Source organism: Theropithecus gelada, chromosome 3 (genome assembly GCF_003255815.1).
Source record: "Theropithecus gelada isolate Dixy chromosome 3, Tgel_1.0, whole genome shotgun sequence".
NCBI lineage: Eukaryota > Metazoa > Chordata > Mammalia > Primates > Cercopithecidae > Theropithecus > Theropithecus gelada.
In genome coordinates this window covers 155,395,095-155,415,553 of record NC_037670.1, presented here as the reverse complement: position 1 = coordinate 155,415,553, position 20,459 = coordinate 155,395,095, and the positions used below count along the sequence as shown (strand labels likewise).

Here is a 20,459-nt window from a genome sequence, read left to right as displayed (position 1 = left end):
TCTTTTTCCTCTATCTTCTTCCCAGGTTGTGAACTCCAGGTTTATTGTAGGGATAGTGGGTGTTGGATAAATCTTTCTTTCTCTTTTTTTTTTTTTTTTTTTCTTTTTTTGAGACAAAGTCTCACTCTGTCACCCAGGCTGGAGTACAGGGGTACGATCTTGGCTCACTGCAGCTTTCACCTCCTGGGCTCAAGCCATCCTCCTCCCTCACCCTCCCAGGTAGTTAGGACTAAAGGCATGTGTCACCACACCTGGCTAATTTTTTATTTTTTGTAGAGGCAGGGGTCTTGCTATGTTGTAGGCTGGTCTGAAACTTCTAGGCTCAAATGATCCTCCTGCCTTGGCCTCCCAAAGTGCTGGGATTACAGGTGTGAATTCTTTCTAATAAGTTAACCAGACTTCAAAATGAGGAACTAGGATTTGGCGGTCTTTGCCCTATAGTCAGAATCTGGATGAATCTTCCTAACAGACAGCATCCTTCTCCCTCATGGCTGAGGAATCTTGGAGGCAGCAAGAATGTAGTTTGAATTTTGCCATTTTATTTCCCCTCTAATTTGCTCAAATATAAGAAAGAACTGGCAAAACAAGCAAAGATTTTGTTTTGAAAATTAGACCCTATGTGCAAACAGCCTCAAATCAAGAGTAACCACCAGACATCTTATTTCTCAGCATGTTTGCTTTTGTTCTTGCTGCAGCCATCCTGGTTGGGTGATACATGAATATTTTTCATTTGGAAGTAGATTCATATTCTGTGACATGGAACACAGACCACTTTGTACTGCCACTTTAAAACCTGTCAGATGAGGCTGGGTGTGGTGGCTCATGCCTGTAATCCCAGCACTTTGGGAGGCTGCAGTGGGTAGATCACTTGAGGTCAGGAGTTCGAGACCAGCCTGGCCAATATGGCGAAACCCTGCCTCTCCTAAAAATACACATGCACAAAAAATTAGCAGAGCATGGTGGCGCACACCTGTAATCCCAGCTACTCGGGAGACGGAGGTGGGAGAATTGCTTGAACCCGGGAGGCAGAGGTTGCAGTGAGCCGAGATTGCACCCTGGCACTCCAGCCTGAGCAACAGAACGAGATTCCGCCTCAAGAAAAAAGAAAAGAAAATGGGCTAGGGCCACACATGGTGGCTCATGCCTGTAATCCCAGCACTTTGGGTGGCCAAGGCAGGAGGATTGCCTGAGCCCAGGAGTTTGAGACCAGCCTGGCCAACATGGTGAAACCTTTTCTCTGCTAAAAATACAAAAGAAAAAAAGAAAATTAGCTGAGCATGGTGGCGTGTGCCTGTAGTCCTAGCTACTTGGGAGGCTGAGGCAGGAGAATCGTTTGAACCTGGGAGGCAGAGGTTACAGTGAGGTGAGATCGCGCCACTGCCACTCCAGCCTGGCCGATGGAGTGAGACTACATCTCAAAAAAAAAAAAAAAGTGTCAGATGAAGTCAATATGATACAGTCTGCGGTTGGCTGATTTGCTGCACCATCCTGCCTTTTTTCCATTTTATAAATACAGCATTTTATTGAAAAGATCTGCTAAAATCAGTTTTAAGATCTGATTTATGAATTGATGTTAGACCACAAGATGTCTGCTAATGTTTCTAAAACTGCATCTTGAAGCTATTTTTTTTTTAAGTCTCATGAAATAAAGACCTTCATTCACTCCTCCTAGACTGTGGTGTTCTCATAATAGAGAAGGTCCACCGTGTTTCTCTCTGTAGTAACACGACGAAATGGAGCTGGCAGTTCACACGCACATGACTCTGACACCCAGGGTGTGGAGGCTGCAGCCTCCTTCTTTAGGCCTCGTCCCTACAGCAGCCCAGGTTGGCCTTGGTGTCCAAAGAGTCCAGAAACCATTCTGTTGTCCCTCAGGGCAGTAGTCCAGGATAGAAAGTGGGACTGAAGGAACCAGGCTGCTGGGAAGGTGAGTTTCGGAATGTGCTGATAGGCCCCACGTTGGGGAAGAATGGGGAGACAGCAAGGACAGCCGGGAGGTGCCGGTGCTGACTCGGTGCCCTATGCAGCAGCAGAACCCAGCTCTGTGGCTCGGGTGTTGGTTCTCGTGATGGAGGGAAAGGTGCCGATGTGCCTGATGCCGATCATTTCGAATAGTAATGAGCGTTGTTAGCAATGGCTCTGTAGTTCTCAGATGTATTCACCTACATGCCACGCCCCTGAGAAGCCCCAGTCAAATGGCCCTTGATGGAAGTGACCACAGAGCCCAAACATGTCATGTCTTGAAGTAGGTTGTTGCCTTGGGTGTTAGAGTGTAAGAAAATGAACAAATGGTAAAATAAAACTTCCCAACCAGGCACGGTGGCTCACGCCTGTACCCAGCACTTTGGGAACCCAAGGTGGGTGGATCACCTGAGGTTGGGAGTTCGAGACCAGCCTGACCAACATGGAGAAACCCCGTCCCTACATAAAATTAACCGGCCATGGTGGAGAATCGCTTGAACCCAGGAGACGGAGGTTGCAGTGAGCCAAGATTGCGCCACTGCACTCCAGTCTGGGCAACAAGAGCGAAACTCTGTCTAAAATCAATCAATCAATCAATCAATCAATCAATCTTCCCTAAGGCTTGCCTGAATTAGGGAAAGTTTGAAGACTCACTTCACTTTCTGGTATTCAGTGTTCTAACATAAAGGCTTACAAAGTGTTGCTAGGTAGTATTGCCAGTAGAGGCCCCTGTGCTTGTTTTAATGATACAGAGTTATTCCAAACTGCAGTGAAATGCTGTGGACCCATTTTCTGCAGGCATCTCAGTAACTCTGAAAGATGGTTTTTTGAGACTTTATTTACACTGCTAAAAACTATGACATATATATGAGTAAAAGCAAAATATTGGGACTATTTCTAAACAGCTAAATAACAATAAATGGATTGTAAACATACATAAAATAACCTTAATGAAGGCCACAGTAATTCATGTCTTTCTGTGTAGAGTAAGTTCATTCAAATCAACATTCCTGTCAGTATCAGAGTTCCTTCTACCGTATGCATAGCAGATGATAATTTAGGCATCGTCATCTCTTTCTTTACCTACCTCCCCTCTTCTTCCTTCCTCCCATCATCCAGTGTGTGCTGTGTCCAGGTCACTATGGTCAGCACTGAGGATACACAGGGAAATAGCACGTGATCCTGCCCTCAGAGACCCGACAGTCTAGATATTGACAGCAGAGGGAGATGGTGCAGGGGAGAAGTATGCTGAGCGGGTGAGAAGCAGGCTAGCCACTCTGCTTGGAGGAGAGAGAGCACAAGATTCACAGAGGAGGTTGGGTTTTCAAGTTTGCAGGGATGGCCCAGAAATGAAAAGCGTTGTAGGCACAGCCCATGTGATATTTGCAGTCGTGAAGCTCTCTGGGGAGTGGCATCCGGCTTGGCATGTTTGCAGTGTATGGTACTGGAGAGGAACAGGGTGGCAGGTGGAGACTATCTCAGGAACTATGGGAGCTCCTTACTTCGCAAAAAGAGAAGTTCTATGTCCGAGAAGTGTATTTTGTTAGAAAGTATGTCTGTATCACAGACCACTTCTTACTGCCACTTTAAAACCTGTCAGATGAGGCGGGGCACAGTGGCTCACGCCTGTAATCCCAGCACTTGGGGAGGCTGAGGCGGGCGGATCACCTCAGGTCAGGAGTTCGAAACCACCCTGGTCAATGTGGTGAAACCCGTCTCCACTAAAAATACAAAAATTAGCCAGGCTTGATGGCATGCCACTGTAATGCCAGCTACTTGGGAGGCTGAGGCAGAAAAATCACTTGAACCCAGGAGGTGGAGGTTGCAGTGAGCTGAGATCTCGACACTGCACTCCAACCTGGGCGACAGGACAAGACTCCATCTCGAAAAGAAAAACAACAACAACAACAAAGGAAGGTATTTTCCTATATTGTGCCCAAGTCCATCTCCATTTCCTTTTATAATTATTCTTCTTGAGATGGAGTCTCACCCTGTCACCCAGGCTGGAGTGCGGTGGCGCGATCTCGGCTCACTGCAGCCTCTGCCTCCCAAGTTCAAGTGATTCTCCTGCCTCAGCCTCCTGAGTAGCTGGGACTACAGGTGCGTACCACCACACCCAGCTAATTTTTGTATTTTTAATTGAGACGGGGTTTCGCTGTGTTGGCCAGGCTGGTCTCAAACTCCTGACCTCAGGTCATCTGCCCACCTCTGCTTCCCAAAGTGCTGGAATTACAGGTGGTCAGCCACTGTGCCCAGCCTCTCCTTTTCTGTTTTACCTTTGGGTTCAAGCCACAGGAGCCACACAGAATGAGTCGGCCTGCTCTCTGCCACGTGCCTTTGTATGTAGGTGGGGTTGTGCTTCTTCAAATCTTGCCCCAAGCTGTGTATACCTTTGTTTATCCTCCTTAATAGATGTTGGCTAGTAGTTTTTTTCTTTATGTAACTCAACGGTAATTCTCGTTGGTCCTTTCAGAGTCTATAAACAATTGATTGTGATCTCCCTGATTTATCTTATAGATCTCCAAAGCAGTTGTTGCCACTGTAGCCTCTTGTCTGTTGGCTTCCTTTCTGCCAGGTCCCTCCCTCTGTGGTGTTACAGGATTCCCAAGGGATAAGAACAATCATGGGTGTTAGACCAGACTCTCCTTTGCTTACTGACTTATATTCAGCCTTTTTTCACTACACTTCTTCCTTTGGTCATCTTAGGATTTCAGAGAAACAAAAAGTAGGTCATGCTCACAAATATGCTGGGGATCCTTTTGTTTTGTTTTGTTTTTGAGACAGAGTCTCACTTTGTTGCCCAGGCTGGAGTGCAGTGGCACAATCAGGACTCACTGCAGCCTCCATCTCCCAGGCTCAGGTGATCCTTTGCTGGGTATCTTGTCATAGAGAAGCAGTTTTTTTTTTTTTAAAACCTCACCACTGTTATCTTTTGTACTTCAGAAGCAAACTAAGAAAGAAATATGTGTCTGAAAAATGTTAATAAAAATGAATTAGGATGAACTAAAATAGCTCAGAAGAGTTGAGAGACGTATGTTATAGCACAGGCAATATTGTCATAAGAGTTATCTATATAAGAATCTGCTTTTTAACAGGACTTGCAGGCAGCTCCTGTGCACCTGGGAGTTTGAAAAGCTCTGCTCTAGTGGACAATTGATATTCCCTGAGTCACCATGAGTGACTGATCTGTTGGTAGCTCTGTTCAAGAGAAGCTAAACAAATATGGCATATCAGCCATAAGAGTCAAATGTTGAGAATCACAGTTTAATTTTGTTTGCAGCTACACACCAGGCCAAGTCATCATGTTTGACTAAACAGCAATGTTCTGATTAGGGGAGGACGTGGCTTTGTCTCCCAAACAGATGAGAGTCTTGGTGGCTTGATGACAGCATGGAGAGCTGCTCCCCTGCCCTGGAGTAGGATGGTTTCCATGACGACAGTTCTGCACACTGAGCTTCCCCCCCCCCCTTTTTTTAAGTCCCGTGTTAATCAACAATGCAGAGACTAAAAAGGGTACTTTATTTCATTTTTAAAGAATTTCACCATATCTAAATTTTACTTTACATTATATTATCATCATATGTGTCTCTGAGAGAAAGTCTTTGTGCAGCAAAGTGTGGTTTTGTGAGTGATGGGCCAAACATTCCTTCATTGGTCTCAAACTGGCGCAGCTGAAAGATTTCAGGGTTAGCCCATACTGACCTAAGCTTGGTTTTAAGAATACAGTACTTCTCTTTGGTGTTTGTCCTGCTGTATATCAATAGATCTTCAAGTGGAAAACCTTTTGTTACATAGAGTCGTTAACTACCATGGTCATGTGTATGGAATGATCTTTCTCCTCACCTAGGGGAGAAGTCTCTTCTTTTCACAGTAGATTTAAAATGCTAATATATGGTGGTGACCAGTATAAGAAGCACTTGTATGTTAAGTTCTTTCATCATGTGATGCAAAAGTTTGATTTGCTTGACCTTTTGCACTCTCTATAAAGATCATCTATTACTTTTTTTTTGTTTTTTTTTTTTGAGACAGGGTCTCGCTCTGTTGCCCATGCTGGAGTGCAGTGGCGCAATCTCAGCTTGTTGCAGCCTCTGCCTCCTGGGTTCAAGCAATTCTCCCACCTCAGCCTCCTGAGCAGCTGGGATTACAAGGGTACACCACCACGTCTGGCTAATTTTTGCATTTTTAGTAGAAACAGAGTTTCAGCATGTTGGCCAGGCTGGTCTTGAGTTCCTGACCTCAGGTGATCCACCTGCCTCAGCCTCCCAAAGTCCTGGGATTACAGGCATGAGTCAACATGCCCAGCCTGATCATCTATTACTTCTGTAGCAGATTAAAACCCACTAAATTTTCTTTTCTAAAAGTACTAATTAAAACAAAAAGCATGGTTAGTGAGAAGAGCATTAAGATCGCTAAGATCAGCCCTTAGGGAAGTGAGAGTTAGCTCCAGGGCCTTTGCTTCAAGCTCTGCGAAGACCCCAACAACTCTGTTTCAGCACCTGTGCTGGTGCACCTAGTCCAAGCCCTTGTCCTCTCCTAGCTGCATTGTCCCAGTAGCCTGGTCACTGGCCTAGCTGCCTCCTTGCCTTCTTTTCAGTTTATTCTCAACACAGCCAGATCATGTCGCTGCCCCTCTCCAGCATTCCATGGGGCAGGGTGCTGCATGCATCACCTCAGTTGAATTCCGTGGCTCTCAGAATCAAAGCCAACAGTCTTTAGTGCTGGACTATGAAACCCCTTGCTCACATCTATGATCTCACCTCCTATTACTGTTCCCTCATATGCCCCAAGACAGGCCGTGCTTCAGCCTCAGGCCCTTTGCACTTGCTGGTCCCTCTGTCTGGAACTGCCCTTCCCAAGATGTCTGCATGGTTCTCTTCTCCACAGTCTTCAGATCTTTGCTCATACGGCAGTTTCTCAGGGAGACTTTCCTTGAACACCCTATTTAAATGTTGACTCCCACCCCCTACCCCTAACACACACACAGTCTCTGTCACCCTCTCTTGCTTTGCTTTTCTTCATACCACGTATTGTCATCTGATGGGTTTTATCTTTTACTTTAGTATTTATTGTCAATCTCCTTCCAGAATGTTAACTTCTTGAAAAGGCCTTTTGTTTTGTTCAGTGCCTATCCACACCACCTGGAATGAGGTGCACACTATTTGCAGTGCACACTATTTTGAAAAGATGAATGAAATTGACCCTCTTTAACCCCATAACTAGATATGAATTTAGAGCCAAATGTATTATGAGGTTTCTTCCCACCGATTTTGTTCTATCACATAAGAAGATTGAAATGTTAGAACATTGTATAAAAATTAACCACAACTGTGAGCCACTTAAAACACTCTATGCAGTGAGTTAGGAAATGCCCATTAATTGTTGGTTTGTTAGGCAAATGGGAGAGCACCACACTCAGTGCACGCTGGGTCTCCTGTGTGCCAAGCATGCGGGGCAGGCCCTGGCGATGGGAGGGGCAGGGAGTGGGGCCTCCTCCTAGGATCTCACATTGCCTTGCTGTTGCCCCCTGGTTGTGGTGGCATCCCGCAGCAAACCCAGGATCTCACGCACCCTCCTCTGAGAGCCACTGCTTTGGTCTGTGTGTGTATGTGTATCCACTCGCCAGGGTTGTTTCACCAAGGACTTCCTTTGGCTGAAATTTGTTTTCCTTTTTGTTTATAGTGTTTCTTAGTAACCCACTGCTGTGAGTCCTCTCTGCTGGGTTGCTACCCAAATGTGTCTTGAACTTTGTGCTATTTCTTTTTTAAGATCTGAAGATTTATTTTGGCCATGGAAGTGTAGGACACAAAAATTTACAGAAGTGAATGTAGACAATGCCCAACTAATTACTGGTGACCCAGTGGTGGGGGCGCACAATGTGGGGGATGGAGCCCCTTCAGCAGAGCCCCGTGTCCCTGTTTTTGGAATCAATTTGGCAATAGATTCTGAAAGCCTGAAGCCACTATTCATTCAAGAACATATCTGTTGAGTAGTCACTGCCAGAGAACATACTAATAAAATGAGCTCAGTGTCCACCCTCATGGAGCTTCTTATAGTCTAGTGAGAGAGAGGGATCTAAATTAAATAAATGCGTAATGCGTAGTTACGTGTAGTTACAAACTGTTCAAGTGCTCTGGTGGAGAAGGTCAAGGTGTCCTGGGAGCTTAGCATAGGGGAATTTGTCCTAGTCGTGGGATCATGTAACTGGAGTGAGAACGCACAGGTTCCTGGGTAGGCATGTATGTCGGGGGAGGGAGGGCAGAATGTGTGCATTAATTTTCAAGGAGAGAAAATAAGGTGTGCAAAATCTCTGAGGTGTTGAGGGATCTCGTTTATTCATAGGAGTGAAAGGAGACCAGCGTGGCTGAAGTGAGAGGATGACAAGGGAGAGTGGTGCATGGAGCGGGCAGGGCCGCAGCAGGGCCAAGAGTCATCCCCTATGTTTATCATAGACCAATGCAGAGCACTAAAGTGGGGGTTTAGGCAGGGCTCAGCCACGATCTGTTTTCTATTTTAAAAGGTTTCTTTTGTGCCAGGCATGGTGGCTCATACCTATAGCCCAGCATCTCGGGAAGCTGAGGCAGGAGGATCACTTGAGGCCGGGAGTTCCAGGCTAGCCTGGGCAACATAGCAAGACCTACAAAAAATAAAAAATGAGTGGGCATCGTAGTACACACTTGTACCTTATCTCAGCAACTTGGGAGGCTGAGGTGGGAGGATCGCTTGAGCCCTCGAGTTTGAGGCTACAGTGAGCTATGATTGTAGTACTGTACTGCAGCCTGACTGACAGTGAGACCCTGTCTCCAAAACAAACAAAGGGTTTACTCTGGACACGTGCATAATGAATTGGAAGGGAGGAAGTGTGGAAGCTGGGAAAACAGCAAGAAGTGTTTTGTGTTTGTCCAGGACAAAGAACAATGGCAGCCTGGACTAGGATGGTGGTGGTGGAGAAGGTAGGATAATGCTTGGCTAGAGATTGTTTTGGAGGCCATTGGCATCTAGGTGGTGACTGCTCCGATATGCTCACTGAGCAATCTGCCGTTAATTTGCCCTAATCTTTGCCTGCCTGTGAGGTGCCTATGCCTAGGATTTACTGGCTTCCAAACTGGATGGAGCAAGTGTCCAGGATATCTGACAATTGCATTTTTCATTATAAGTGAATACTTCACCATTTGGGCTTTATCAGTCTCTTAAGAGCTTTGTTAGCATGAATCGGTATTGATCAATGTGATCATCTCTGGTACCTTAGAGAGAGAGACGTTTGGAGCCGGAGATTTCAGGGACAGAACCTAGACACTCATGAGTTCCCAAAGGTAAATGTCACCTGCCAGAGATTATGAACAATGACCTTTTCTGGGGAATAACCTCTTTTTTTGACAAATGCTTTCCATTATTTTTTTAAAATTTTAAGTAAATCTTTAAAACCAAATCCACCAGTTGTTTCTATCTTTAGAACAGCAATTATTTCACGTAGTGAGGAAACGTAGTGACCACCTGAAAAAGAACTTGAAGGAGTGTGGTTTGAAAAGGCGCATCAAATGTAGAAGGATTCAGAGTCCAGGAGCGTCTTATTCTAAGTTGTTTCCCTGTGCATCTTTTTATTGTGTCACCTTAATTTCTTTTGAAGCCACAAGTTGTTTTTCAAATCTCTTATTATCTGTGTATGTAGTAATTATGTTTTCTTAAGATTCTATTTAGGAACTCAGTAAAATTAGGCAGCTGAAATAATTGGCTAAAGTTCAATGAAGACTTTTTGGCACTCTGAGTCTGGAAAATAGCAAATAATAATGTAAAACATTTTGTGTGCATTTGTACCTATTCTCTAACGATATTTTCCTCCTATTTTGCAGGAGGAAAATGGAAGAAGCAGTGATACTTTTAGTGAAACAGAATAAACCACTGAACAGGTAACTGAGATGAGTAGTTGTATATACATTTATTAAATAAGTTAATATTTGGAAATGCCTAGAATAGTACATGGCACATAGTAAACAGTACGTAGGTGTTTGCTGTTACTAAGTTCTTTTAAATGTACGTAAGCCCCAAATAAACCAGTTATACAAACCAAAAATACCCAACAAAAGCAAACTCTCCTCCTAAAGTAGGTGTGAACATCATTGGTAAGTTCTGACATGGCCTCTGTAAAGCCTGTTGTCGTGGCTCTGAGAAACGTACCTTAAAACCAACCTCTTTGAAACGTCTTCATCTTTGAGCACCCTGTGTCCTTGAGCACCCATTCATTTTTGTCTTTGACCTTCCAAGTGTCAGATTGGTTTCCAGTTTGAAACCGAACAAACTTCTTTAAAATTCTTGAAGACGTAGTTCCTGGGGAGCATAGCGTAGCTTCCAGGTGGCTACTGAAATGGCTGACAGTTACTAAAGATGGTGAGGATGGAGTTAAAAGCAGCAGCACTCCCATTTTCTGATGATGGCAGGTGATATCCTTGGAATAAGAAGCTCTAAACTATCATGCCTGCTTAGGCACTAACTTCCTGTAATTGTAATCAAACTGTTGGCATTGCTGAGACCTACTGACACCTTCAGCAAACGTAAATAAGGGGCATATTACGTGTCCAGTCCTCTACTTGGTGATGGGATTTGACGTTCAATGGATTATCTTTCTGCTCACTCCACTCCCATCTCTCTGGATCTTCACCAGTTCCTGCCCAGATAGATGCTGTAGGTCCTGCCATCTGCCTCGTCCCCAGCCTTGCTGTCTCTCCTGCCAGCTCCCCTTCAGCCCCTTTATCCAGGGTGTCATACCTTTATTCAGGGTGGGAAAAGATGCCACAGATGGGGCTGAGAGTCGCATCTGGTAGTTAGATTTTTCTCTCATGGCATTCATGTTGCATCTTCCTCAGCCCTGACTTCTGCTTCATAATTTACATAATTAATTTTAAATATGATGTATGTTTTACCATGTCTCCCTTCGGGGATTTTGGGATATTACCTTTGACAGTTATGTTTCTGTTTTGGAGGTCTTGCAGCTGGCATTATTAGCATGAGGGAGAGGTGGGGCACTGGGGGTGCACTGAACATCTCTATGGCTTTCAGACCTTTTTAATTGAACCCCCAGGAGGGAATACCTGTTACCTTAGGGCCCAGCACACATATTTGTACATGTGGGTATGTGGTTTCCTGAAGTAAGACCTTTACTATGTGCAAGCTGGGATAGAATTTTTTATATTCTATCACTTTTCTTTTTCCTTTTTCTCTCTTTTAAATGTTCATCATAATCAGCAAAGTGGATTTCTTAACCTGCTAGTCGGTTGTCCTTTGACAAACTTGCAGTATTTCCGCACTATGGTAGGGATGCATGGTTTCTTGCTCTTCTCCCGATACTCTTCTCTAACTTGTCCAGCTTTTTTTTTTTACCCCTGAAAATGCCTCGAACCTGCTTTAACTTTATTCTTTATGTTTCAAGCTCTCTCCTTCCTTTTGTAATAAGCTTCTGTTTCTATTTTCTCACCTACTGTTCCCTCAACTTTCTGTCTGAACTTGAACATTCTTCTCCTGATCAAAACCTAAGAATCCTTTTGTTTACCATTTTGAATAAGATCAGTCCTTCTGTGCTGTTAGAGACCTGGTTATCTCTCGGTTGGTGCTATGGGTTGTAGAGAGACATCTGCTGGCCTAAGTGTAGTATTGCATTGTTTTTCTATGCTGAAGTTCATCACCCTGTCATTTTTTAGTACCTTAAACTTTTAGAGTTGCAGTACACAGTGCAGTGTACACAGTGCAGTGCAGGTGAGCTTGTGTACTGGAATGTGTCGAAGTCATCTACCTAATCTCTTCAAACATTTTTAGCAATTAGCTCAACATCTAATTAACTGAAATGTAGTCACACATTATAACCCAGTTTAAGGAGCTGCAATCTAGTAGGAGAAAAGGATTTCATGGTAAAACCTGAGTCCTCACCTTCATGTATTTTCTAATGAGACTGCAAAATGACAGTTAAGTAGAGGTTTGGATCCATTTAAAACTTTTGGAAATAATTCACTCTTCCAAGATAAATGAGAACCTACTTTTTTTATTTGTATAAATTTAAAAGGTACAAGTGCAGTTTTGCTACATGGATATACTGTGTAGTAGTGAAGTCTGAGCTTTTAATGTAACCATCACCTGAATAGTGTACATTGTACCCATTAAGTAATTTCTCATGCCAACCCCCTCCCACTCTCCCACCCTTCCAAGTCTCCAGTGACTGTTATTCCACACTCTATGTCCACGTGCACACATATTTAGCTCCACTTATCATTGAGAACATGTAGTATTTGACTTCTTACTTCTGAATTTTTTTTTTGGCTTAAAATAATGACCTCTAGTTCCATCCATGTTGCTGTAGAAGACATTATTTCATTTTTTATGGCTGGGTAGTATTCCATTATATATATGACCACATTTTTTTCATTTAGTCATCAGTTGATGGACACTTACATTGGTTCCATAACTTTGCTATAGTGAATAGTGCTGTGATAAACATATGACCACAGGTATCTTTTTATATAATGATTTAATTTTGGGGTGGTGTATACCCAGTAGTGGGATGGCTGTATCAAATGGTAGAATAACTTAATTTTTAACTGCTATAGGTTTGCAGCTTAGTTTCTTCTATGAGAGGTATGATTGGTGCTAGCTATAAAGCTAGTGCTGGAAAAATACAAAATTTAAAATCTATTGCTTCTTTACCTTGAAACTCTAGTTAGATTATCACAGTGATTCTGTACTATCCTTGTCTTAGCAAACTTCTCACTGATTTCAGATGCAAGTTTATAAAGGAATTGCAATTATGTACATACACCTAAGATTTCTCCATAAATATGACACATTTTACAGATTATAATGTGCAAAAATGTTCTTTTAAACAAAACTGAACCAATATGCACCTATCTTTGAGGGCTATTTCTAAAGCTAATATGCAGTACACAAGATACTGTATCCCAGTTTCCTGCTTTGAAAAGATCTCACTGGAGTAGTTGGTAGTTGTAGACGTTTCTAAATGTTTTGTTATTGAAGCCAAGCTGAAGCTGCTCGTTTGATTCTTTGACTATGTCCTGATTTCAGTTATGATTAATGAAGCCTTTCTATATCCTTGAAAATAGCAGAGTCACCAAAAATTTAGCCGAATATTAGTATTATAGATTAACATATTCCTTTATTTTACAATTATTTTTAATTATTTACAATTTTATTTTATTTTATTTTTTATTTTTTTTGAGATGGAGTCTCGCTCTGTCACCCAGGCTGGAGTGCAGTGGTGTGATCTCGGCTCACTGCAAGCTCCGCCTCCTAGGTTCATGCCATTCTCCTGCCTCAGCCTCGCGAGTAGCTGGGACTACAGGCGCCCGCCACCTCGCCCGGCTAATTTTTTTGTATTTTTGATACAGATGGGGTTTCACCGTGTTAGCCAGGATGGTCTCGATCTCCTGACCTTGTGATCCACCCGCCTCAGCCTCCCAAAGTGCTGGGATTACAGGCATGAGCCGTTTACAATTATTTGTAAAGCACATAGCACAATTTGGATTACTTTGTTTTGTGGTATCTAGAGTTTGAAAGGATTGTGAGAAGATAATAAAGCAGACTTTGAAGGCTGGTGGATGCCGCAGTGGATCTGTCAGAATTATTTGAAAAAGTCACTCTCTAGGATTTCATTTTGATTTTTTTTTTAATTTTCTAAGATTATTTTTAATGATTCATAATGTGTTTTTTTCATTAAATAGAACCCACACAATAATAAAAATTTTCTGTTTTATTCTTAGCCTTACATTAGAGGACACGAATCCTGCTTTGGACATCTGTTCCTCAAATACGTTCATTCTTCTTTGACTTATCATTTACCTTGAAGAATAATTAAACCAGTCCAGTATTCTTTTTTTTTTTTTTTTTTTGAGATGGAGTCTCGTATTGTCGCCTGGGCTGGAGTGCAATGGTGCAATCTTGGCTCACTGCAACCTTCACTTTCCGGGTTCAAGCAATTCTCCTGCCTCAGCCTCCCAAGTAGCTGGCATTACAGGTGCCCGCCACCACGCCTGGCTAATTTTTTGTATTTTTAGTAGAGACAGGGTTTCACCATCTTGGCCAGGCTGGTCTCGAACTCCTGACCTCATGATCCGCCCACCTCAGCTTCCAAAGTGCTGGGATTACAGGCGTGAGCCACCGCACCTGGCCAACCAGTCCAGTATTCTACAGTCTTGTGCATTTATAGCATTTGGGTTAGGAAACAATTGGTGCATCATCTCTTCCTAGAAAAGGGTCTAGAAAGGCCTGAGGTGATGCAGTAGCACTTTCCTGGCAGTCACATCATTTAGAAGCAGCTGAAAGCCAATCCTAGGAAAATGCCTGAGGGGTTAGACTAGTAGGTCATCTAGAGCCCTCTGTAAATTGAGGAAAAACAAAAAAGAGAATAATCATAGAGAGCTAATGAAAAATCCTGTCTTGGAAAAACTAAATAAGCAGCTCCTGTATAAGGGCCACAAAGACATACTCTTTCTGCATTTCCCAAGGTAGCAACGTGCTATAGCCCGACGTCACCAGTGTCCTGAAACTGCTCCAACGTTGATCTCGCATTTGCGTTTGAACTGAATTCTTTTCATTCTCTTTCCTTTTGCCTTTTGAAACACCCTACTACTTGTTCTCATGCCTCTCTGATTATTTCTTCCACGTAATTTTATAAGCTACACTAAAACTTGGGTTAGCAATGGGTATTTTTTTCCCCCATTGCATTCTTGGTTGATGAGCTCTAAGTATTATCTCAGCAGAGGCAGAGTCAGGTGCTTGGGAAGTGGTATTAAAGAGATTTCAATTAAATACTTCAAAACCACTTCATTGGAATCCCCAATTTAAACAAAGACATCATAAAACGAGTCTGTAACTAGATTTTGGTGGTTGTCATTTGGAAGAAATTCTAAGAGTGAATTCCAGCCTGTTTCCTGATTACTGTTTTCCTTATTTACTCCTAGTACATGGTACACGACTGGAATCCAGTAGAAAAGCCCCAGAATGTGTATTTTAGTCCCTGTAGCCAATCACTTTGAGAATGTACAGAAAAGGAGGCTAAATTCTTGCCCCTGCTGTGGCTTCCATTCATAAGCTTTTGTCTCTTCTCTACTCCATTTCAAAAGCTAAAGCTAAGTGTCATAGGACAAGATTGTAGTGGCTTCAGAGAATGGTAGGCTTGAGAAAAAGACTATTGATGATCCACGGGGATAAATTGTGATAGAAATTTAAGCAGTATTTGGGGACATAAAATACTGTTTTTGAGTTTAGTAATCCCAAACAAGAAGAAAAACATGTATTTTAAAAAATGTTTTATATTTTTCCCATTTTTTTGGGAAGTGAAAATAGAAACTATTATTTCTTTTTTCAAGACACCCAGGTTGATCATGAAAAGTGTAAGAGGTCACCATCTTACCTCTAAGTGCTCAGAGGTAGCTAAGCACTTCTTTTAAATGTGTGAATAAAGGAAAAAACACAAGATATTGAACAGTGAGTGTGTTATGGGTTGCTAGTTTTGAACTTCAGTGCTTAACAATGCCAAAGTCAAAGTGTTCTTGTGTTGCTATGAAATAATGTACCAATACATACAGAGTAGCTACTATTGTTGCCACATGCAAAGAAAAGACAGCATACTCAGTAAATTCTTTTAGTTGTGTTTCTTATAATTAAGGAATGTTGATCTATTTTATGTTTTTCTGGTGTAACTTACACAGCAAAGAAAACAATCATGTTAGTAACATTTTGCGAGTATTTCCCATATGCCAAGCACTGACTGAAAAACATAAGGGTAAATACTACAGGTACTATCATTCCAGTTTTATAGGATGTGCATGCTATAAGAAAGACAAAGTTAGATTAGTGTATGAATGAACACCATTACCTACCCCTGTTGGGAATCAATGATGATAATCTCATTAGAATATTGTGCTAATTGGCTGAAAATAATATGTCAGCAATATTTACAGCTTTAAAAAGCTTTTGGTTTTACGTGGTTGATTAGCAGTGATGGCATTACAAGGAAAATACAACTAGGTTATAATAGTATTAAAAATAACTCAAGTTTTTCTAAGTTTGAAACAATATTTTTGATGTTAAAAGTTTTTAAGAAAACACTTGCAATTTACAGTGTATTGTTTAGTCCTCAGAGACAGAATAGTGTAATTAAAAAAAAATCAAAGTAGAGCCAGGTGTGGTGGCTCAAACCTGTAATCCCACCACTTTGGGAGGCTGAGGCAAGTGGATCACCTGAGGTCAGGAGTTCAAGACCAGTCTGGCCAACATGGTGAAACCCTGTCTCTACTAAAAATACAAAAATTAGCCAGGCATAATGGCCCGTGCCTGTAATCCCAGCTTAGGAGGCTGAGGCAGGAGAATTGCATGAACCTGGGAGGCAGAGGTTGCGGTGAGCTGAGACCGCGCCACTACATTCCAGCTGGGGTGGCAGAGTGTCTCAAAACATAAAATAATAAAATAAAATAAAATATAGCATTTCCACTTGAAATATGTATAATCAACATTATGCACCCACATTAGTATTTCAGTTATTCCTACACCAATGATTGGGAAAAAATATATACAGAAATGGAATTGCTGGATCATATGGTAGCAATTTTTTATTTCTGGAAGAACCTCCATGCTGTTTTCCGTAACAGCTGCATTTTACATTCTCACCAATAATGTAAAAGGGTTCCAGTTTCTCCATATCCCACCACTATTTATCTTTTGTTTTTGTTTTTCTAATAGGCATCCTAAAAGGTGTGAGGTGATATGTTAAGATTTTGATTTGCATTTCTTTTAAGATTAGTGATGTTGAGTACCTTTTCATATACCCGAAGGCCATTTGTATGCTTTTTAAAAAATGTCTATTCTGCTGGGCGCAGTGGCTCACGCCTGTAATTCCAGCACTTTGGGAGGCCAACGCGGGTGGATCACTTGAGGTCAGGAATTCAAGACCAGCCTGGCCAACGTGGTGAAACAAGGTCTCTGCTAAAAATACAAAAATTAGCCAGGTGTGGTGGGTCACGCTTGTAATCCCAGCTACTTGGGAGACTGAGGCAGGAGAATCACTTGAACCTGGGAAGCGGGGGCTGCAGTGAGCAGAGGTCACACCATTGTACTCCCGCCTGGGTGACAAGAATGAAACTTCGTCTCAAAAACAACAACAACAACAACAAAAGTCTATTCAAGGCCGGGTGCGGTGGCTCATGCCTGTAATCCCAACACTTTGGGAGGCCGAGGTGGGTATATCACTTGAGGCCAGGAGTTCGAGACCAGCCTGGGCAACATACCAAAACCCCATCTCTACTAAAAATACAAAAATTAGCTGGGCGTGGAGGCGCACGCCTGTAATCCCAGCTACTCGGGAGGCTGAGGCATGAGAATTGCTTGAACCTGGGAGGCGGAGGTTGCAGTGAGCCGAGATTGTACCACTACACTCCAGCCTGGGTGGTGGAGTGAGACCTTGTCTCAAAAAAAAAAAAAAAAAAAAAAAAAAGACAAAAAAAAAGTCTGTTCATTTTAAAATGTCTTTGCCCATTTTTAAATCAAGTTATTTTGCTGTTGTTGTTTGGCTTGTTTGCTGTTGAGTTGTAGGAGTTCATTATATACTTTAGATATTAACTCTTTACCAGATATGTGGTTTGCTAATATTTTCTCCCATTCCATAGGTTCCCTTTCACTTGGTTGATTTTTTTTCCTTTGCTGTACAGAGCTTTTCAGCTTGATGTCATCCCACCTGTGTATTTTTGTGTATTTTTGCTTTCATTGCCTGTGCTTCGGTGTCATATTCATGAAATCATTGCCTAGACCAGTGTCATGAAGCTTTCCCCTGTGTTTTCTCTTAGGAGTTTTATAGATTCAGGTCTTATATTTAAATCATTAAACCAGCCAGGTGCGGTGGCTCACGCCTGTAATCCCAGCACTTTGGCAGGCCAAGGTGGGTGGATCACTTGAGTTTAGGAGTTTGAGACCAGCCTGGCCAATATGGTGAAACCCTGTCTCTACTAAAAATACAAAAAAAAAAATTAAAAAAATAAAAAATTAGCCAGACACAGTGGTGGCTGCCTGTGATCCTAGCTACTCAGGTGGCTGAGGCATGAGAATTGCTTGAACCCAGGAGATGGAGGTTGCAGTGAGCCAAGATCACGCCACTGTGCTCTAGACTGGGTGACAGTGAGACTATGTCTCAAAAAAAAAAAATCATTAATCCATTTTGAGTTGGTTTTCTGTATGGTGTAAGATAAGGTCTGTATTTGTCTGTTCTTGTACAGCTTTAAAGAAATACCTGAGATGGGGTAATTTATAAATAAGAAGCTTATTATAAATTACCCCATCTCAGGTATTTCTTTACAGCAGTGCGAGAACAGACTAATACAGACCTCATCTAATGTAGTTGTGGCTCACGGTTCTGGAGGCTGTACAGGAAACACGGTGGCTTCTGCTTCTGGGGAGGCCTCAGGAAACTTACAATTGTGGCAGAAGTCAAAGGGAAAGCAGGCATGTCTTACACGGTTGGAGCAGAAGAAAGAGCAGTGGTGACAGAGGAGTGCCACAGGCCGTTAAATGACCAGACCTCACGAGAACTCAGTTACTATTATGAGAACAGCACCAAGGGGGAAATCCACCCCCAGGATCCAGTCGCCTCCCACCAGATCCTACCTCCAACACTGTGGATTATATTTCAACATGAGTTTTGGGGTGGGGACACAGATCCAAACCATATGATTCCATCCCTGACCCCTCCCAAATCTCATGTCCTTCTCACTTTGCAAAACCCAATCATGCTTTCCCAACAGTTCCTCAAAGTCTTGACTTTTTTCCAGCATGACCTCAAAAATCCAAAGTCTCATCTGAGACAAGCCAAGTCTCTTCTGATCATGAGCCTGGAAAACAAAAAAACAAGTTATTTTCAAGATACAATGGAGATACAGGCATTGAGTAAATACTTCCATTCCAAAAGGGAGAAATTGGCCCAAAGAAAGGGGCTACAGGCCCCATGCAAGTCTGAAACCCAGCAGGGCAGTCATTAAATCTTAAAGCTCCAGAATAATCTCCTTTGACTCTAAGTCCCACATTCAGGACACAGTGATGCAAGGGGTGGGCTCACAAGGCCTTGGGCAGCTCTGCCCCTGTGGCTTTGCAGGATTCAGCCCCAGTGGCTGCTCTCAAGGGCTGGTGTTGAATGTATATGGCTTTTCCAGGTGCGGGGTGCAAGCTGCCAGTGGATCTACCATTCTGGGGTCTGGAGGACAGTGGCCCTCTTCTCACAGCTCCACTAGGCAGTACCCCAGTGGGGACACTGTGTAGGGGCTCCAGTCTTACATTTCCCCTCCACACTGCCCTAATGGAGGCTCTCTATAAGGGCTGTATCCCTGCAGCAGACTTCTGCCTGGACATCCAGGCTTTTCTATATATCCTCTGTAATCTAGGCAGAGGCTCCTGAGCCTCATTCACTCTTGCACTCTGTGCACCCACAGGCTTAACACCACACGGAAGCTGCAAGGCTTGTGGCTTACATCCTCTGGAGCAGTGGCCTGAGCTGTACCTGGACCCCTTTGAGCCATGGGTGGACCTGGAGCTGCTGGGATGCAGGGCGCAGTTCTCATGGCTGTGCAGGGCAGCCGGGCCCTGGGCCTGACCCACAAAACCTTTCGGTCTTCCTAGGCCTCTGGGCCTGTGATGAGAGGGGCTGCCATGAAGTTCTCTGAAATACTGTCGAGGCCTTTTCCCCATTGTCTTGGCTATCAGCACTTGTCTTTCTTTTAGCTTGAATTGCTCTCCTGACAATGGGCTTTTCTTTTCTGCCACATGGCCAGGATGCAAATTTTCCAAACTTTGGAAACTCTGCTTTTCTTTTATAAAAAAGTTCAAATTACAGGTCATTTCTTTGCTTAACATGTGAGCAGCCAGGCCATGTCTTGAATACTTTGCTTTTCAGAAATTTCTTCCATCAGATACCCTAAATCATCACTTTCAAGTTCAAAGTTCCTCAGATCCATAGAACAAAAGGGCACATTGCAGCCAGGCTGTTTGCTAAAGCATAGTTTTACTCCAGTTCTCAGTAAGTTTCCCATTTTCACCTGAGACGTCTTCAGCCTGGACTTCATTGTCCATATCACTATCAGCATTTTGGTCACAACAATTCAACAAGTCTCTAGGAAGTTCCAAACTTTTCCCTCATCTTCCTGTTTTCTTCTGAGCCCTCCAAACTGTTCCAACCTCTGCCTGTTACTCAGTTTCAAAGCTGCTTCCACATTTTCAGGTATCATTATAGCAATGTCCCTTTTCTTGGTACTAATTTTCTGTATTAGTTCATTCTTGAACTGCTATAAAGAAATACCTGAGACTGGGAAATTTATAAAGAAAGGAGGTTTAATTGGCTCACAGTTCTGCAGGCTGTACAGGAAGCATAGCAGCTTCTGCTTCTGGGAAGGCCTTAGGAAACTTACCATCATGGCAGAAGTCAGAATGAAAACAGGTACATCTCACATGGCCAAGATACAGAG

The 20,459-nt window shown here is 42.9% G+C and overlaps 1 long non-coding RNA gene across 1 annotated transcript in view; it reads left to right on the top strand.

Annotated features, from left to right (window-relative positions):
- Positions 1 to 20,459, top strand: part of LOC112620712 — a 163,897-nt gene that overhangs the window by 113,799 nt on the left and 29,639 nt on the right. Inside the window, exon 4 of the long non-coding RNA XR_003118577.1 lies at positions 9,810 to 9,866. This is a non-coding gene — a long non-coding RNA (uncharacterized LOC112620712). The remainder of the gene's footprint in view (positions 1 to 9,809; positions 9,867 to 20,459) is intronic.